The sequence below is a fragment of the Bos taurus genome, chromosome 2 (genome assembly GCF_002263795.3).
Source record: "Bos taurus isolate L1 Dominette 01449 registration number 42190680 breed Hereford chromosome 2, ARS-UCD2.0, whole genome shotgun sequence".
Taxonomy (NCBI): domain Eukaryota; kingdom Metazoa; phylum Chordata; class Mammalia; order Artiodactyla; family Bovidae; genus Bos; species Bos taurus.
Window position 1 is genome coordinate 73,791,866 of NC_037329.1, and position 19,219 is coordinate 73,811,084.

The 19,219-nt window shown below is 43.5% G+C and overlaps 1 long non-coding RNA gene across 1 annotated transcript; it reads left to right on the top strand.

Moving 5' to 3' along the window:
* Positions 1 to 13,201: 13,201 nt before the first annotated feature.
* On the top strand, positions 13,202 to 14,249 carry LOC112442355 (uncharacterized). Its single transcript, XR_003030469.2, has 2 exons — positions 13,202 to 13,461; positions 13,885 to 14,249. It is a non-coding gene; the product is annotated as an uncharacterized lncRNA (long non-coding RNA).
* Positions 14,250 to 19,219: the final 4,970 nt, after the last annotated feature.

The window sequence follows — 19,219 nt, forward strand, 5'->3', positions numbered from 1 at the left end:
GAGTGAAGTAAGTCAGAAAGAGAAAAACAAATATTGTATGTTAATGCATATATGTGGATTCTAGAAAAATGGTATAGGTGAACATATTCACAAAGCAGAAATAGAGACATAGACATAAAGAACAAATGTATGGATACTGAGGGGGGATGGGGGTGGGATGGATTGGGAGATCAGGATTGAAATGTATATACCACATTTTTTTTTAATGGTAACCTGCTGCTGCTAAGTCGCTTCAGTCGTGTCCGACTCTGTGTGACCCCATAGACGGCAGGCCACCAGGCTCCACCATCCCTGGGATTCTCCAGGCAAGAACACGGGAGTGGGGTGCCATTGCCTTCTCCGTAAATGGTACCTATCAGTACCAAATGTATTTCAGACTTTCTTATTTATTAGCTTATTTTCTGCCTCCTCCCATTACAATGTAAACTCCATGAAGATAGGCCTTTATGTACTTTCAGCAGACAGAACAGTGCCTGGCATCTTATAGAAATTCAAAATGTATTTGTGATGGTGAATAAGTGAATTACCTGTAACTCAACCAATTGCTGGTTGGCTGGTGTTAAACTGTTGTCTGTGCCCTAGGCTCCTAGGCTCCTAGGCTCCTAGGCTCCCCGATGGTGTGTCCCATAGTGCATGCAGATGCTTAGCAGGTAAGCCAGGCCCCTTAGAATCTCAGTGGGGCCTGTCATGAGCATTGGGGTGCATATATCTTTTTGATAGTATAATTAGTTTTGTCCAGATATATGCCCAGGAAGGGGATTGCTGGATCATACGGCAATCATATTTTCAGTTTTCCAAGGAACCTCCATACTGTTTTCCATTGTGTTAAATTCTGCATTTTGACCTCTACAAACTGGGCTAAGGGTATTTATTCTTTCTCAGAAGAGTTGTTTCTCTATAAATTTCCTCTTTATGAATTCATCCATCCTTCCATTCATATAAATCATGGATATTTCATAAGCAGGTACTGAGCACAGAGCATCTCAGGGTGATGGTGAGAGCTATTGCTTACCGGTACCTGCTATGAACTGGGCCTGCTGCCACCTTCTAATAGTTGCAGCAATGTAAGGTAGGTATCCTAATCTCCTTTGCAAAAAGGCAGAAACAAAGGTGCAAAGAAATTCATTTGCCCAAGGTCACAGCTAGCAGACAGCAGTGTTGGAGTCTGCCCCAGGCCTGTGACCTGGTGCTCTGTTCCCTGTCTCTCACGTAACCCCTCTCTGGTGCTGTGCACATCTCACCTGGCAGGGTACCACTGACAGGGCCATGCCTGGGGCCCTGCTTCTTGTGAGCTTCCCATCTGCAGCTGGCAGGTCCTGGTGGTTCCAGTGCTGGCCACTCCTCATTCAAGATGAAGGGCTGGCCATGAGGAAAGCATGCCCATCCTATCAGTTTCCTATCTTCACTTACAAGCCCCCATGCCTCTCCAACAGAAGCCTGTCTATCAGAGGCCTGGAAGAAAGAGAACTGACTTTCCAAAGAGTTCAAGAAACCTGAACACACTGTCGCTTGAGGCTCCAAAGTCCAGCTCAACCATCTGCACTGCATGAAGCCTCCAGGTGAAGCCGGGCGGATCCAGGGTTTTCTATCACCTCCTGCCAGGTGGCGGACCAGGCATTTGGCACTGAGCTGTTCCCGTGAGGTGCTCTAGGCAGATGCTGGCCGAAACGATGGGTCAGCCTGACCTATAAGCATGGCTGCACATTGGCTCATGGTATCATGGTGTTTTCAGAAGCAGAGTTTGCCCAGGACCCTGAGAGCCAGATGGGGACATCTGGAGCAGCAGCAGGGCCCCGCTGCTCCCCCATCCCTCCTGGGAAGCTGACGTTGCTTTATGGCAATGCTTCTATTAGGCTTGTGATGGAATGTCTGTGGCAAATGGCAGTATTTAAGAACAATTAACAGCATTCACTCCTGGTGAGCTGTGGGGGTACTGAGATGCAGACGACATGGTTCCTGCTCCCCAGGGCCTCACAGGTTAGAACCTGCAGATTTCTCTTCAGAGACAGACAACAGCATCTGCTGCTAAACACCAGATTCATATACTTGTTCTGCAGTCATGGCCAAAGACTTCCTGGGAATAGAGAGCATCACTGCTTCATCTCAGGGACATGAGATGCAGAAGAATGAGTGCAGCCTTTGGCTCCTAAGAGGGTTCACCCTGCCTGTTAGAAATCCCTAAGCTCTGGCTCCTGCTGGAGATTCAGATTGAACTGGTCTGTCAAGGTCCCCACAGTAGCATTTTAAAAGCTCTCCAGATGAACCTGATGTGCCCACCTTTCTGAGCATCAGCACTGCCTGGGGAGCTTTCTAAACATCGTAAACGCTTGCATTCACTCCAGACCCACCAAGTCACAGCCTCAATGGGATAGGGTTTGAACAGTTGTGCTAAAAAAGTCCTTCTGTTGCTCTCATGCAGAGCTGCGATTGATAACCATGAATTAGATTTAATTTTGTATCTTGCTCATGCAAATTACCTTTCTGAGATTCAGTCCATTTCTGTGAAATGGGCTGCTCTAGAGGTGGGCTGCTGTTCAGTGGGATCATGTATGCTATGTGCTTGGCACACATTCATGGATCTGGATGTTTTACAAATGGTCTTCTTGGTACTTTTGGTCTTCAAGTGGCCAACTGCTTCTGGCTGGTTTAAGCAATGCATTTAATTCACTTGAATATGTTCTCCTTGTTTTATGCATGAAGTCTAAATGGTGTGGAGCTTGCATCCCACTGCTAATGAAGTCATCTAAGACTATAAAACTTCTATTCTTTGAAAGAAAATCTATTCACTTTTTTGTCACTATCTTCGGGGTCCTTGATCTCACCTGTTCACTCAGGAAACACAGGTGAATGTTCATCCTGTGTCAGACATGGCTCTTGGATGGAGACCCATCCAGCTCTTCATGGGGCTCACCACTAATGAAAGGGACAGATATCTAAACAAGTAATAATGCTTAATTAACACGGGGTGACGTTTCCATGAGGTCTATAGGGACAAAACATAAGAAGCACTTATCCTTTCCCCCTTTTGAACAATTTTTTTCAAAAGCAAACCTGCAAAGTGTTTTGAAACAACAATGATGTGATCCCCAGGTGCCTCATAATCAGTGGCGGTTCCCTCCATACAGTTCCAAAATCAAGACATTTACATTGTGTTCAAGACAATTCTAGCTGACAAATGTGAACCACTTCCTGTTCTGAATGGAGCATCCCAGTGTGGGGAAGATGTTGGATTTTGTGGGTGGAGCGTCTGGTGGTAAAGGTAATGATCTATGCTCTGACTGGGCCAGGAAGAAAAAAAAATGATATTAAGAGATAAATATGTACCTGGAAGGACATTGTGAAGGGCAGTGCATTGACTAGGCAGGCCTAAGAGGCCTACTTTTTAGATAATTAAATAGATTTTGTTTCTACAGCTGTTAACTGAGTGTAGAACGTTGCTTCAGACATGGTCATGATTGCAAGCATACACTACCATGTATAAAATAGATAACTACTGAGGATCTATTGTATAGCACAAGGAACTCTACTTAATGCTCTGTGATGAAAAATGGGATATATATATATATATATATATATATATATATATATATATATGTATGACTGATAAATATAAAGTGTAGCAGAAACTGACAACATTGTAAACCAACTATACTCGAATAAAAACAAAACAAAACAAAACTTGTCTACTTTGTCTGTATCTGGACCCAGGAACCACGTTCCAGATACTCCTTTCCTTAAACTCAGTGTTTTCAATACAAACACTTTAATAATAATTATACCCACACCAAGGAATATTCATTGAAAATGTATTTTTCACATTAAACCCTATTATCCAATTTAATTTCTTGGTCAATTTTCTGTGAAGTGCACTTAAACTGCCTCCAATTGTTTCCACGTTTATTTCCCTGTAATTATTTTTATCTAAATCAATTCTTTTCATATAATTTTCTTTGGGTCTGGAGATTTAGTTTGTTTGCCAGCTTTATTATTAATAAGAAATTTTACTGAATATGGCTTCTGTCATTGTGAATTTTCTTTGTCATCATTAATTCTACAAAGTCCAGTTTTTCTGGGTCAGATTTTACCATGTGCAGTGTTAGCCGTTGCCAGCTTTATTTAGAGTTGATTATTACTACCACTGTTTCTGCTATTTCCGCATCTATTTCCCATGAAGTGAGGGGACCAGATTTCATGATCTTCATTTTCTGAATGCTTTAAGCCAACTTTTTCACTCTCCTCTTTCACTTTCATCAAGAGGCTTTTGAGTTCCTCTTCACTTTCTGCCATAAGGGTGGTGTCATCTGCATATCTGAGGTTATTGATATTTCTCCCAGCAATCTTGATTCCAGCTTGTGCTTATTCCAGCCCAGCATTTCTCATGATGAACTCTGCATATAAGTTAAATAGGCAGGGTGACAATATACAGCCTTGACATACTCCTTTTCCTATTTGGAAACAGTCTGTTGTTTCATGTCCAGTTCTAACTGTTGCTTCCTGACCTGCATATAGGTTTCTCAAGAGGCAGGTCAGGTGGTCTGGTATTCCCATCTCTTTCAGAATTTTTCATAGTTTATTTTGGTCCACACAGTCAAAGGCTTTGGAGTAGTCAATAAAGCAGATATAGATGTTTTTCTGGAACTCTCTTGCTTGTGGGGAAACAGTGGAAATAGTGTCAGACTTTATATTTTTGGGCTCCAAAATCACTGTAGATGGTGATTGCAGCCATGAAATTAAAAGGTGCTCACTCCTTGGAAGGAAAGTTATGACCAACCTAGATAGCATATTAAAAAGCAGAGACATTACTCTGCCAAAGTAATGTCTAGAACAAAGGTCCATCTAGTCAAGGCTATGGTTTTTCCAGTGGTCATGTATGGATGTGAGAGTTGGACTGTGAAGAAAGCTGAGCACCGAAGAATTGATGCTTTTGAACTGTGGTGTTGGAGAAGACTCTTGAGAGTCCCTTGGACTGCAAAGGGATCCAACCAGTCCACCCTAAAGGAGATCAGTCCTGGGTGTTCATTGGAAGGACTGATGCTAAAGCTGAAACTCCAATATTTTGGCCACCTCATGCGAAGAGTTGACTCATTGGAAAAGACCCTGATGCTGGGAGGGATTGAGGGCAGGAGGAGAAGGGGACAACAGAGGATGAGATGGCTGGATGGCATCACTGACTCGATGCACATGAGTTTGGGTGAACTCTGGGAGTTGGTGATGGACAGGGAGGCCTGGTGTGCTGCGATTCATGGTGTCACAAAGAGTTGGACATGACTGAGTGACTGAACTGAACTGAACTGACCGATTTCTACCACTATTACTTGCTATGAGTTGGATAAAAGACTTATTTTATTTATTTCTTCCCTAATCAGTGAGAAAATAAGAGCAATTTTCTGCACACAATTCCAAGTATGCCCAACTAATCAGGATGGTCCATTATTGGCTAATCCAGATTTTTCATGTGTTTCTGTCTATTTGTATCTTGTGAATTAATGTGTCCACACTGCTCTTGGTTGGGTTGGTAAATAGATGCTGGGGTCAAAGCAGCATATTTTTAGGCAGTCTTGGCATATTGATGAGCTTTTCTAACTAGGTGATATTAATACTGATCCCAGAAGAAAGACTTGTGCCTCTGGTCCTTTTTGTGCCTCAAGTCTCAAGAGAGACTTGTGCCTCACTCAGACCCCAGGGTCTAGGTGAAGACTGGACTGAGAGAGCTCTGGGGTTCTAGTCCAACCCACCAGGCTCTTCTGTCCATGGAATTCTCCAGGCAAGACCACTGAAGTGGGTAGCCATTCCCTTCTCCAGGAGATCTTCCAGACACAAGGATCAAACCCAGGTCTTCTGCATTGCAGGCAGATTCTTTACTGTCTGCCATCATGGAAGCTCACTGGAAATAATACATTTTATCTAATGAGAGGTCAGAAAGCAGAGACAAGTGTATGCACCAGAATTCCATTCAGGAAGAGCATTGTATTCACTTGGAAGAATTACTTCCAAAAATCTCTTGGGAAAGACCTCATCCTCTACCACCAGAATGTAGTGGCTGAACTGACCAAAAAACAAGGAAGAAGGTGATAAGAGGTGATCCTACAGGAAGAAAAATATGGAAGAGGGAGAGATGAGAATGGAGACTGTGTTAGTTTGCCTGGGCTGCTCTAACGACTTACCATAGACTGGGTGTTAAACAGCAGACATTTATTTTTTTACTGTTTTTGGAGGCTAAGAATCCAAGACCAAGTTGCCAGGTAATTCACTTTCTGGTGAGGACCCACGTTCTGGTTTGTTGGCAGCTCCCATCTCACCCTGTGCCTTCATGAGAGGGTGGAGGCGGTGGTGGGGGGGTGTCTCTTTGATGTTTCTTCTCATGAGGACACTAATCCTACCAGCTCAGGGCCCCACTTCATGACTTTACTTAATTTTCTTTGGAAGCCTGGTTTCCAAATGCAGCCACAATAGGGGCTGAGGTTTCAACATAAAAATTTTGAGGGTGTTACAAACATTAATCTCATAACAGCGCATGTGAGTGGTGGGTTATCAACAACTCCCCATGGAAATTGACCCCTGAATATCAGGGTCTTTTATAAAGTTGACTAAATTCACAAAAGCTGGGGGAAATTGGATTTCCCATGGACATCAGTGAGGGAGCTCACTGGAAGTTTTCTTGAGACTTGGTGAAAATTAGAGACAGGGCTTTGAAATTATATAAACCATAGAATCAGGGATTTGGAACAAATTGAATTAGTTTTGTGAGAAGTATAAAATGAATCTGGGCATTATAAAGCATATATATGCATACATGTATATGTATATCTACTATTAACCTGTCTATTTATACCTATCCTCATCAATAGACTTGATGAGACTTACAGAAAAATAAGAGAAAGTAAATGGGTGAGAAAATCAGGCAAGAATGACAATCAAGATAGGAAAGTGAATTAATATTTATAAGTTCAGCATATAGAAACACAGAGGGCAATAAAAATTTCAAGTTTTATAGACTTTACATTGGTGCTAAGCTTCCTGGTAGCCAAGGAAAAGAGGGAACAATAGCTGATAAAACATTTTATAAGCCTCTAAGATATATATTATGTACAAATGGCCAGTGATCTTTATATGTGTACACAATATTTTAATAATCATTTTCCAGCATGAAGTCTCAATGCAGTTTGATGAGATCTAAAAATACATTTTTTTTTTTGCATACAGTGAATTAGTTGTAACATGAGAAAATTTAAAATAGGGCTGGTAATAAAATGAAAGCATACTTTGATTCTGCTCCCACAGACATTGTTTTCTGTGCTATTAATACAAAGCACAGCCGACCAGTGATCTTAATTTGTTTCGTATTCTCCACAGTATTTGATGAGAGTAGACAGAGGAGCCTGTCTATGGGGTTACATAGAGTCAGACATGACTGAAGCGACTTAGCAGCAGCAGCCAAATTTGGGTTTCCCTGATATCTCAGTGGTTAAGAATCTGCCTGCCAATGTGCCAATGCAGGAGACATGGGTTCAATCCCTGGGTCAGGAAGACCCGTTGGAAAAGAAAATGACAACTCACTCCAGTATTCTTGCCTGGGAAATCCCATGCACAAAGGAGCCTGGTGGGCAATACTCCATGAGGTTGCAAAGGGTCAGACACGACTTAGGGACTAAATAAAAACAACAGCCAACTGTAGCAGCAAAGGGGACGTTTTAAACCTGACATATACACACTAAAATTTTAACAATACTTCTATACTTTAAGTAGAGTTCCAAGATACAGACTTCAGCCGCTGAGGAAATTCTAGAAATGGACACCTCCCAGTGGAATCCTCATTAATTTGGATTAATTCACCAAGCATGTGTTGATGCCTGCTTTGCATTAGACCAAGTCCTGGTGACACTGTAGCTTGTGCCACTGTGTTTTCTGACATAAACACACATAGGTAATGATGACGGACATCTTTGTTTATTTTTCCCTTGTTCATCTTTTCCATAAACATTTGCTGGGCCTGCTCTGTGTCGAGTTGATCTGGATGGTAGGGGCTGAGAAGAACAAGGTCCATGGTCTCTTAGATCACAGCAGGCAGACAGATGAGCAGATTGAGATGTTGGCAGTGGGCAATGATCTGAGAAGGGTTAAATCCTGGTTAGATCCTGTTAGATGTCTAGGGGCTGAGCATGCACTCTACCTTGACTGGTGGCTGTGGGCCACACTGAACTTCCCCTGTTTGGATGACATTGGCTTCCTCCTCCAGACCTTACTCTTGAGGGATGCAAAAGTCCATCCAGGTGTAGCTACGAGGGGTAAGGCGTGGCCTTGTGTCATGCTTACACTTTAAGCTATGTTGGGGGATCTATCCATTCCAGGAAATCCTGGGATTTTTCTGCTCAAACCTGTTTTCCTGATGTGGGCTCAGGGACTCCTCCTGGGTTTGGCCACAGAAGGAATGACCCAGCCCTGGTATGGCTTTTGAGACAAAGAAATTACCAAAGGAGGGGCTTTTCTGATGGTCCAGTGGCTAAGACTCTGTGCTCCCAATACCCAAAGCAGGGGGCCTGGGTCTGATCCCTGGTTAGGGGACTAGATCCCACATGTCACAAATAAGACCTGGTGCAACCAAATATATAAATTAAAAAATATTAAAAAAAGAAATTACCAAAGGAGGAATTTTCTGGTGGTCCAGTGGCTAAGACTCCATGCTGTCAATGCAGGGGGCCAGAGTTCCATCCCACATCCTGCAATTGAGACCCAGTGAAGCCAAATATATAAATAAATAAAAATAACTATTAAAAAAAGAAACCACCAAAGGACAACTGGGGGTTCCAGGAGGCCCTGGTCAGGTATGGTCAAAGGGATTAGGTCCCACCTCTGGTATCTACTTCATCTCCAACCCCACCCACTCATAACTTGCTATACCTTGGACACCAACAGCCAAATGAACAGCCCGTTTTCTTCTCTGAAGATTAAGTGGGAAGCCAAGAACCCAATCCACTAAGTCAATCATTTTCTCCTGATCAAATGCCTTTTTTCTTCCCTTACATCTATGTAATGACTTGGCCCCTCTCTGTTCATTCCTGGGTCCACAGATAAAGGTAGTGCTTATGTAACACTCACTATTTACTCTATGCCATGCTCACAAACATCTCACACATCTCAGGGCATCTCATAATGTACGTATGAGGAGGTGCTGAAGGCTCTCCATGCCAGGTAGGGGAAGCTGAGCTATGGGGAAGGGGTGGGATGGGATTTGCAGTCTGCCTGCCGAGTTAGGGCTCCTCCGCACTCACTCTGCTGCCTTTCAGGTAGCCAGAGCTTGAGAGATGTTCTGAAAGATTTATGGTCTGTTGAAAGACTTACTTTTGGTTTCAGGTTTGGAGGATTTTCTGGCAAAATAATCACTCTACACTTTGGTAAGAAATAAAGAAGTTTATTATGTTTATAGTAAGTTACATAAGAAGGTAAGTAATATAATAGGAGAATAATTACATATATGTGTATATATATAATTATAGTCACTAAATTGGGGAAACAGTTCCCAATACACCAGTAGTATAGTAAGAAACAAGTGTATGCATCTCCAAACTGGGGAAACATGTCTAGATCCAAACAGGAGTCCCCGGTCCCAGTTGATGGAATTCTCCAGGCTAGAATACTGGAGTGGGTAGTCTTTCCCTTCTCCAGGGGAATCTTCCCAATCCAGGGATCGAACTCAGGTCTCCTGCGATGCAGGAGAATTCTTTACCAGCTGAGCCACAACGGAAGCCCCCAAATAGTGGGCAGTCTATCCCTTCTGGACTGGGTAGTCTAGCCCTTCTTCAGAGGAGTTTCCTGACCCAGGAATCAAACCGGCGTCTCCTGCATTGCAGGTGGATTCTTTACCAACCGAGTTATTGGGGAAGCCCAAAAGATATGCAAACAATATATTAACAAAATGAAGTCAAATATACATCAGCAAATTTGGGGAAGCACTTAAATCCAGATTCAAGCAAAGTAGGAGGTCCTTCAAACAGCAAACTGGAGTCCTCAGTTGATAGTGTGTCCATCTCACGGGCGAGACCTCAGAGCACCATCTGAAGGAGTCCCCAAAAGCTTACGGCTTGGCGATAAAAGTGGGATTCCTTACAGCTTAGCTGGTAATCATCAGCTTACATGCAAAGATGCAGCTCTGGCTATTACGTTAAATGCTTGTATTTCTAGTCATAAGTCTCAGAATGTTTGCTGATCGCTGGGAACTGGCCAGATTCCCATGCCCAGAAAGCTTCATGACTTACTCCCTTCCTTATCTGTTGGTTCCCAAGACCTGTTTTCAGTTGTGCAGCTGGGCATGTAACTCCTTTCAGGGCGTCTGTTCAGTCAAAGGTCTAGTGTTGCCTCTGCAGTCAGAACAAGACTACTTCTTTCCCCAACAGAGGGCCTTGGCTGTCAGTTGGTGGATGAACAGAGATCTTTGGCTGCATGGTTTCTCAGGGACCTTAGGTGGCCCAGATAGTACAGTGTCTATCAGGGGCAGGTGGTTGAGACTGTCTGTTTTCAAACATCTAAGAGGGTTCTCTGGGCCACCATGCAGGTGGTGAGGTCACTATGGTTGGGTAGGACATTTTACAGATGGACCTGTTGGAAGCACTCACATCCTTGAGTGTATGACTGTGTGCATTTGTTGAAATTCATTGAACTCGATGAAAAAGAGATGCATTCAGTGTGTGTAAGTTATAACTCAATGAACCCAAAGCCGGTGCCTGGTGACAACCTAGAGGTATGGGGTGGGGAGGGAGGGGCGATCAAAAGGAGGAGACACGTGTCTCCTTTGGCCTATGGCCGATTCATGTTCATATATGGCAAAAATTATCACAATATTGTAATTATCCTCCAGTTAAAAATAAATAAAGTAAATAAATAAGAAAATTGAAGTAAAAGCATATCCTAAACACTAAATATCCAGAGTCCCACTCCCTGGGTTGCTCAGGCTGGTCATCTCCAACCAAGCTACCTTCTTGACCTCTGGACTGATGCCATTCTTGATTACCTTCCCTGGTAATCGGGAGCTGGTGTATGATGGCTGAGGGAGAGTTATATGTGTTTAGTGATGACAGTGGAACTGGGAGTTCTTTGACAAGCTGGGCCCCTGTCTGTTTTATTACCTAAAGCTGCTACTGTGGTTGCCAGCTGAGCAGCCACAGAGCTGTCACTCAGGTGAGCTCAGATCCTGTGAGGGGAGGCAACCAGCTGAGCCTAACAGAAGCCACTGAGGCTGCCAGAGTTAGAGCTGCAGATTTTACAGAGGCCTGATGTTTTCAGAATTCCTCTCGTTTTACCTGCCATATGAAGCGTGGAAAGATAATGCTTGAGACCTTGTTCTCTAAAATTTAGGTGCTGAGTGCTCATCTGAAGTGCAATGGCATCAGATTTTCATGAGCACTGGGTAGCTAAGACTTGGCACTATTCCTGACCAGCAGCAAACCTTGAGCAAGTCACTTCATTTCTCCAAGCCTCAGTCTCCCCATTGGTAAAATGGGTATGATAAGATCTGGCTCATGAAAGGGGCTGGATTTTGCTAACTCTCTCTGAATTACTTGTAGTTCAAGACTGGCTCCAGGACACTCTCCTCCTGGCTGCATCTCAAGTAATATCACTGTCCCTGTCTCCCATCCCTTCCTGTGAAGTTCACATCCCTGATGGCCTCAACCACACTAAAGTGTGTTGCTTTGGACTCACCGTTGTTGAGTCAGGGGCTCTCCTCCATTAGAATGTAACCCTCTGTGGGTGAGGACCAACTTTTATAGCATCTTATCAATCACACTCTCCTTGGTAACTGCACCATTACCTGGTTGAATTTTTTCCATAACACTCACCATTATCTGAAATAATCTCTTTATTTATCACCTGTCTCTCCCACTATACTGTAACCTTTTGTTTGCATTTACCTCCCTATCCCCTAGTATCTAGAAAGGTGGGTGCCATAGAAATCATGAGTTCTCAGTGACTATCTGGGAAAAGATGGATATACCACTTCAGCATCCCCCAACTCCCAGCGTAGAGCTGAGCATACCTTGGACTCAGCATGTACTTTCTGGTCTGTTGGCTGGTTGATTGAATTATACATAGAGCCAGCCCCTGTCAACAGATGGTCAGGCATGGAATTATGAAGGTCTCAGGTGTCTGGCCTGAATGAGGGACATGGCTGATTTTATGAGCTCATTTGTGGTTGCTGATTGTAGCAGTATCAACAGAAATGGCTTTGGTTACAAAGGACAGTGTCATCTATCACCAAGGTCTCTCTTGTCAATCTGCTTTCAAAACCAATTTTTATGAAAGAGGATTTTAATGGGAATGCCAGGCTTGTGAAGTGGGAGTCAAAGATAAAGATGGAAGGATGCTCTTGAGGCCTTTGTGTACCTATGAGTAATTTTTTTTTTTTTAATTAAAGGCAAATTCTAAAGGGGGAATTGGCAGGTTTTATCCTCCCTTAGTTTTCAAGTAACATAAATCTTGTTTCCTCAATAAGATTCTAGGTTAGGCCATCAATTTCCTTTCTTTTTCTTTGTCATCATTGTTTATACCAGGATATTGAATATAGTTCCCTGTGCTATACTGTAGCCTTGTTTGTCCATTCTCTGTACAATAGTTTGCATCTACTAATCCCAAACTCCCAGTCTATTCCTCCGCCACCCACTCCCCATCTTGGCAACCAAGAGTTCTCTGTGAGTTTGTTCTGTTTCATAGATAAGTTCATTTGTATCCTCTTTTAGATGCCACATGTAAGTGATAATATTATTTGTCTTTCTCTGTCTGACTTATTTCATGTAGTATTATCATCTCTAGTTGCATCCATGTTGTTGCAAGTGGCTCAATTTTCTTTTAGGCAGAAATGCATTTTGTGGGAATGACCTTTGTCCCAGCCTATGTGATAAGACAGGACATTGCTGAAGTGCCACTGATGGTCAACAGGACCATGTCCAGTTCTTCCTTTAGGTCGCTGGGTCATTTTGCACCCCCCCCAATCCCCCCCTCCCCGCCCCTTCCCGCCAAGGGTAGAAGTTTCCAGAATCAGTGAGCCTGCCTCTGGATCATCTCCTTCTCTTGGTATGTAGAACTTCTACTGCCTGACCCTGAATGATGTCAGTTCATACTCCTGAGACCACACAGCTGGTAAGTGATGGGGTGAATTTGGCCACTGGGCAGCTAGACAATGGACCCCATGGTAACCATCTATTATGCCATCCTGCCTTTCAGGAGAAAGGGAGTAGTGAGAGAACAGCACAGTCTCTTGGACCCAGGCTGGGCCCTTTCAGCCCAGGAAGTCTCTTCCATAGAAGCTATTACTTATCTGCACATGGCCTCTAACAGAAACCAAGTGAAACCCAGCAGGAACCAGGAGCATCCTAGGACATAGCTCCTGACTCCACCTGAACATGCAGGCAGGGTGTCTACAGAGCCAAGTGAGCTTGTTGGACAGAGCCTGTCACCTAGAGACAGAGATCTGTGAGTTGCAGGGGGAGCTATAGACTTTCTAGAGGAGGCAGATGGATAGATTTCAAAAGATGGGTGGGGCTTCACTGTCTAGAGAGGCTGGTGTCCTCAGAAAGTGTCCCAGCTGTTAAATCTAAGTGCCCGGGGGGAGGCAGGTGTGAGCATGGGGTAGGGATGGGGAAGGAAAGAGGGAGATACATTTGAATTCTTGTCCAGCCTCTTAGGTGACTTGGTCTCTCACCTCCAGCTGGGTCCTGTGCTCTCTTGGCACTCCAGGACATCCAGCATCAAACTGTCTTCTGATCAGGGTCTGGAGCCAAAACCATGCATCCATCATCAGAAAAGTGTCTGTGGATGGAGGGTCCAGGGCAGAGACTATCAGGGAGGCATCAGCTGCATCTTTCTACTCCTGCCCAGATCCCATTTCTTTCACAGGGGGATGCTCTGAGCTTTCAGCATGGCTATGATCCCAGGACAAAACCAGGTACAGTCAGAGGACAACGTGCCTGCCACGGGGACTCTCTAGCTCTCTCCTACTGAACTTGTGATCCTGCCAAGATGGAGATGATCACATTCAGTTGTTTAAGATTTGAAATAAAATTAAACTTTGTTCCACTGGATTAGAGAATCTCCAAGAAAATTCACAGAAAGAAAGAGATTAAAATGAGAAGCATCCCCTCATTCTCAGCCAAGGCTGGTCCCTCCAGTCACAGTGTGTGAAGTGGAGACTGTCAGGGGTGGATTCTCCGGCTCTATTTCCTATTCCTCCACTCCTTTTAGCCATAAAAATACACTTTTAAGTGGTTTTGCTCTTGAATGCTTTCCTCTCTATTGTTGAAAATGACAATGCCGAAAAACAAGGGGAAAAATATATATACACCATATCCTGGAAAATTGCATGATCTGGTGTTGCAAAAACCTATATTTAGTGCTTCACTGGAACTCTCCTGGTCCAGAGCCACAGTAATCAGTATAATTTCCCATAGGAGACGTATTTAAGAGAGATCTAAGTGTTCTGTCTTTCTCTGGTGTTGCTGATGATGACAATAATACAAAAATGCTAACTTTCTAGGCATGGTGTAAACCCATTTAATCCTTCCAACAACTTATGAGCTGCTACTATCTTTTTCTCTTCCTCCACACTGTGCACATGTAAGATCCTAGTTCCCTGACCAGGGATTGAATCCACACCCCCTGCCTTGGAAACATAGAGTCCAAACCACTGCACCAGAAGGGAAGTCCTTTTTTCCCCCTGTTTTTGGCTCTGCCTAGTGGCATACGGGATCTTAGTTTCCCGATCAGGGATTAAACCTGAGCCCCCTGCATTGGGAGTGTGCAGTCTTACCTGCTGGATCACCAGGAAAAGTGAAAAGTGGACACAGTCATGTCCGACTCTTTGTGACCTCATGGACTGTAGCCTACCAGGCTCCTCCATCCTTGGAATTTTCCAGGCAAGAGTACTGGAGTGGGTTGCCATTTCCTTCTCCAGGGGATCTTCCTGAGCCAGGGATCAAACCCAGGTCTCCTGAATTGCAGGCAGATGCTTTACCTTCTGAGCTACCAGGGAAGCCCGGACCACCAGGGAAGTTCCTATCATTATTTTTCAAAAGAGATCACTCAGGTTCAGAGAGATTGGGTAGGCAGTTAAGGTTCCCCAAGTGGGAGATTTCACCTGACATTCACACCCAGGTTCACCTGATTCCAAGACCATGAATCTTTTGCCATTACACTGCCAGCCATTGTCAAGTAGAATGGCCACTGCTTTAGCAAAGAATTCCCCACCTCTCTCTAACCTGGTGATGTTTTCAGAACATGATATCAATAGCAATTAATTCATAAAGTCACCAATCTCTTTCAGAAAATCCACTGATCAAGAATTATTACCTTGTAAGTGACACATTTTTATTTAATTACGAGCGCTCTGGAGATGGCATGTAATTTCATGCTATATCTCTTTGGCTTGCTTACTGCTTTAAAGCAACTATATCACTGAAAGGATTTAAAAGAGAAATGGCTCCAGGGGATATAAAAATCCTTAAATGCGTGCATCTAAATAAACTGGTCACACCATTAAAGGACAGAAAAAATATTATTAAGCAGTTTGTAATTAAAGTATTGATTCCTTCTGCATGAATTAAAAAGCAAAAAAGTATTAATTAACAGTGAATATGTGAGATTAGGCTAGGAAGATACTGAAGTGAAGCACTCAATTCAGTGCTGAGTAGTCTGTTGTTTTCCATTTAGAAGGTTTATACTTGAGGAAGAATTATAAAAAGACAAGTTAATGTTTCTACTCGAAGCTGGAATTGTTTTCCTTAAGAGTTGGGGGTCTTTTTTGGCATTTCTGTGAGTTTCTGGAGCTGCAGGGTTGGGGTGGAGGGGGAGCAGGAGAGCATGGTCGGTCACCACCCTTCTCTCTGCAGCAGACAGCCCGCATCCTACCCTTGTGAAGCACTGTGTTGCAGCCCTGCCAGTGCTGCAGCAAGTTCTGCCTGCAGACACCCTTCTCCCTGCTGCCGTGCCGCCATTGGGAATTCTTGTCTTCTTTGGGGCCCCTGGCTGATCTCTTTAGCTTGTTGTCTTTAAAAGTAGTTGTGTCTTCCTGCAAATTGGTGTGAGTGAATTCAGCAAGATAATCAAGTGGTCATAAAAACTACAACCAATTTAACTCTATAAAATCAGCTGTTCTCTTTTCCCTGTTATGGTGGTTGCCCACGGGGCTTCACTGAATTTGTCATATTCCTACTGGTCCTGCTGAGAAATAAAGGTTGTGCTTAAATGGAATTCACGTGGCAGAGATATTCAATTGTATGTGGAAGGACTTTATTGAAGTATTGTTCATTTATAATGTTTTGTTCATTTATGCTGTACAGTAAAGTGTTTCAGTGATACCTATGTATACATATTGCTTTTCATATTCTTTTCCATTAAGGTTTATTACAAGATATTGAATATAGCTCCTTGTGCTATTCAGTACGACTTTATTGTTTATTTATTTTACTATTATTTTATTTATTTATTTTAATTTTTATTCTAAGATTTATTACAAGATATTGAATATAGCTCCTTGTGCTATACAGTAGGACTTTGTTGTTTATCTATTTTATTATTATTTTATTTTATTTATTTTAATTTTTATTTTATATTGGAGTATATTTAATTTACAATGTGCTAATTTCAAGTGTATAGCAAAGTGTTGAGTTATACACATACATATATCTATTCTTTTTCCATTTAGTAATTATAGAATAGTGACTAGAGTTGCCTGCACTATACCATAGGTCCTTGGTTATCTATTTTAAGCATAGTAGTGTGTATACGTCAATCCCAAACTCTTAGTCTATCTCTCCTTCTGCTCTTCCCTGCTGGCAACCACACATTTGTTCTCCAAGTCTGTGAGTTTCTGTTTTGTAAATAAGTTCATTTGTAGCAACTTTCTTTGACTCTGCATGTAGATGGTACAGTCTGTCTTTGTCTGACTTATTTATCCTAGTATGGTGATCTCTAGGTCCATCCATGTTGCTGCAAAATGGCATTATTTCATTCTTTTTTGTGGCTGAATACTATTCCACTGTATACATGTACCACATCTTTATTCATTCACCTGTGGATGAACATTTAGGTTGTTTCCATGCCTTGGCTCTTGTGAATAATGCTGCTATGAACATATGTGTGCATGTATCTTTTTGAATTACAGTTGGTTTTTTTTTTTTTGGTGCACAGTTTTTTTTTTTTTTTGGCTGTGTCACACAGCTTGTGGGATCTTAGTTCCCCAGTCAGGGATCAAACCTGTGCTCACTGCAGTGGAAGTTTGAAATCTTAACTACTGGACTACCAGGGAATTTCCTCAAATTAGAGTTTTGTCTGGACATATACCTAGGACTGGTGTTGCAGGATGATATAGTAGCTCTGTTTTTTTTTTTTTTTTTAAAGAAACCTCCATACTGTTCTCCACAGTGGCTGCACCAACTTACATGCCCACCAACAGTATTGGATGGTCCCTTATCCCCCTGATGTGGAAGGATTTAGTATCCTGCAGATTATGCAGTCCATTTACAAACTCTTAACTCAATGTTGTAGAAAGATGCCTATATAATCAGAAAGAAAACAATAAGAAACATTCTGCAGGTGGAGTAGAGTGAGGTGGCTGCTACGGGGGAGGCCTACACCCCAAAGGTGCTGGGGCAACCAGGAATAGTGTTTATTTATAGTGGAAAAGCGTCAGCCATGCACGCAAGAGAACTGGGAGAGTCGTGCACGGTGGCTGCCATGCGGAAATGGCCCCTTCAGCAGAATGATCCTGGGGCTGCTGCTGCTGCTGCTGGTAAGTCGTTTCAGTCGTGTCCGACTCTGTGCGACGCCATAGACGGCAGCCCACCAGGCTCCCCTGTCCCTGGGATTCTCCAAGCAAGAGTACTGGAGTGGGTCGCCATTTCCTTCTCCAATGCATGAAAGTGAAAAGTGAAAGTGAAGTCGCTCAGTCGAGTCCGACTCTTAGCAACCCCAGGGATTGCAGCCTACCAGGCTCCTCCGTCCATGGGGTTTTCCAGGCAAGAGTACTGGAGTGGGGTGCCATTGTCTTCTCCAGATCCTGGGGCTACCTCTAAGTAAATAGGGGCTAAGGAGGTGCTGAAAAGAGATGCATTTTCTTGTCAAGGGAACTTCAGATACACAATTCCTCTGAGGGGCAGGGACCTCTGAAGAATTCATGCATGATCCCTATGAGAGAGTTGTCTTTAAATCCTGGCCAAGCCCAGAGAGCTCTGATGCAGGGCATCAGAAGATGATGAATGGGACAAGGACCTCCCTGCCTCCTCCCATCTCCTTCCTCCCCTGACTCTAGTGCCTGAATGGATAGATACCTTAAGTAGCAAAGCAGATGGAGTCATAAAAGGGAAAGATGGAGACCCAGAGAAACCCACCTAACTCCTCACTTTCCTTTTCTGCCTCCAGCCCCTGGCCAGCAATGTGCATGAGCTGGGAGAAAAGGAGCTTCCATTTTCACTGAGAATGAAGTTTGTGACTATTACAGGGAATCCTGCATATTTCTTATTGAACTGAGAGTATATTCATGGCTTGAAGCTATGGGGCCTCTGTCTTCCTGGGGGTGTCCAATGGGTTATGTGAGCACTGATTGGTTTGAACAAGCAGGGGGCTGGGGGGGGCAATTTTATAAATTCATCCCAGAATCCTGTGTCTTCAGTAAACTGGTCTCACAAACAGGTTCTTTGGTCCCTGTTCTGTGCCAGGAGTTAAGCTAAGGGCATCAAGCATCTCTTCCTACTTCATCCTTCTCACAGGAGGCCCATAAGGTGGATTCAGTCCATCAGTGAATACTCTGGCTCTCCAATATGCAGGGCCCTGGGCCTCAGCCAAACTGTACGGATCCCTTTGCTCCAAGCTTTAAACACAGTTGTACAATTGGATGCCATCACCCCACAAACAGAATGCATGAGCTTCCCTGGAAGAGTCTGAAATGTTCTTATTTTGTGTTTTTTTTTTTTTTTTTTTTCATAAAGTATGAGAGGATGGATGAGTCTTCCTGGGATGCCCAGCTGCTTCTGTGCCATGGGGCTCAGCTGGGTTCTGAGCCACTGGAGCAATTGGTTTGCATGGCAGGGATTGTACTCTCTGCCTCTTTCTATTAAGTCCAGATTTAACTGGCTAGACAAAGTGGCTGGAGACTCTCTCCCCTCCTACCAGGCAGGGTGCCATCCTGACAGGTGGGCACCATGGGGCAGATGCCAGGGAAATAGGAGGTCTGAGGAAC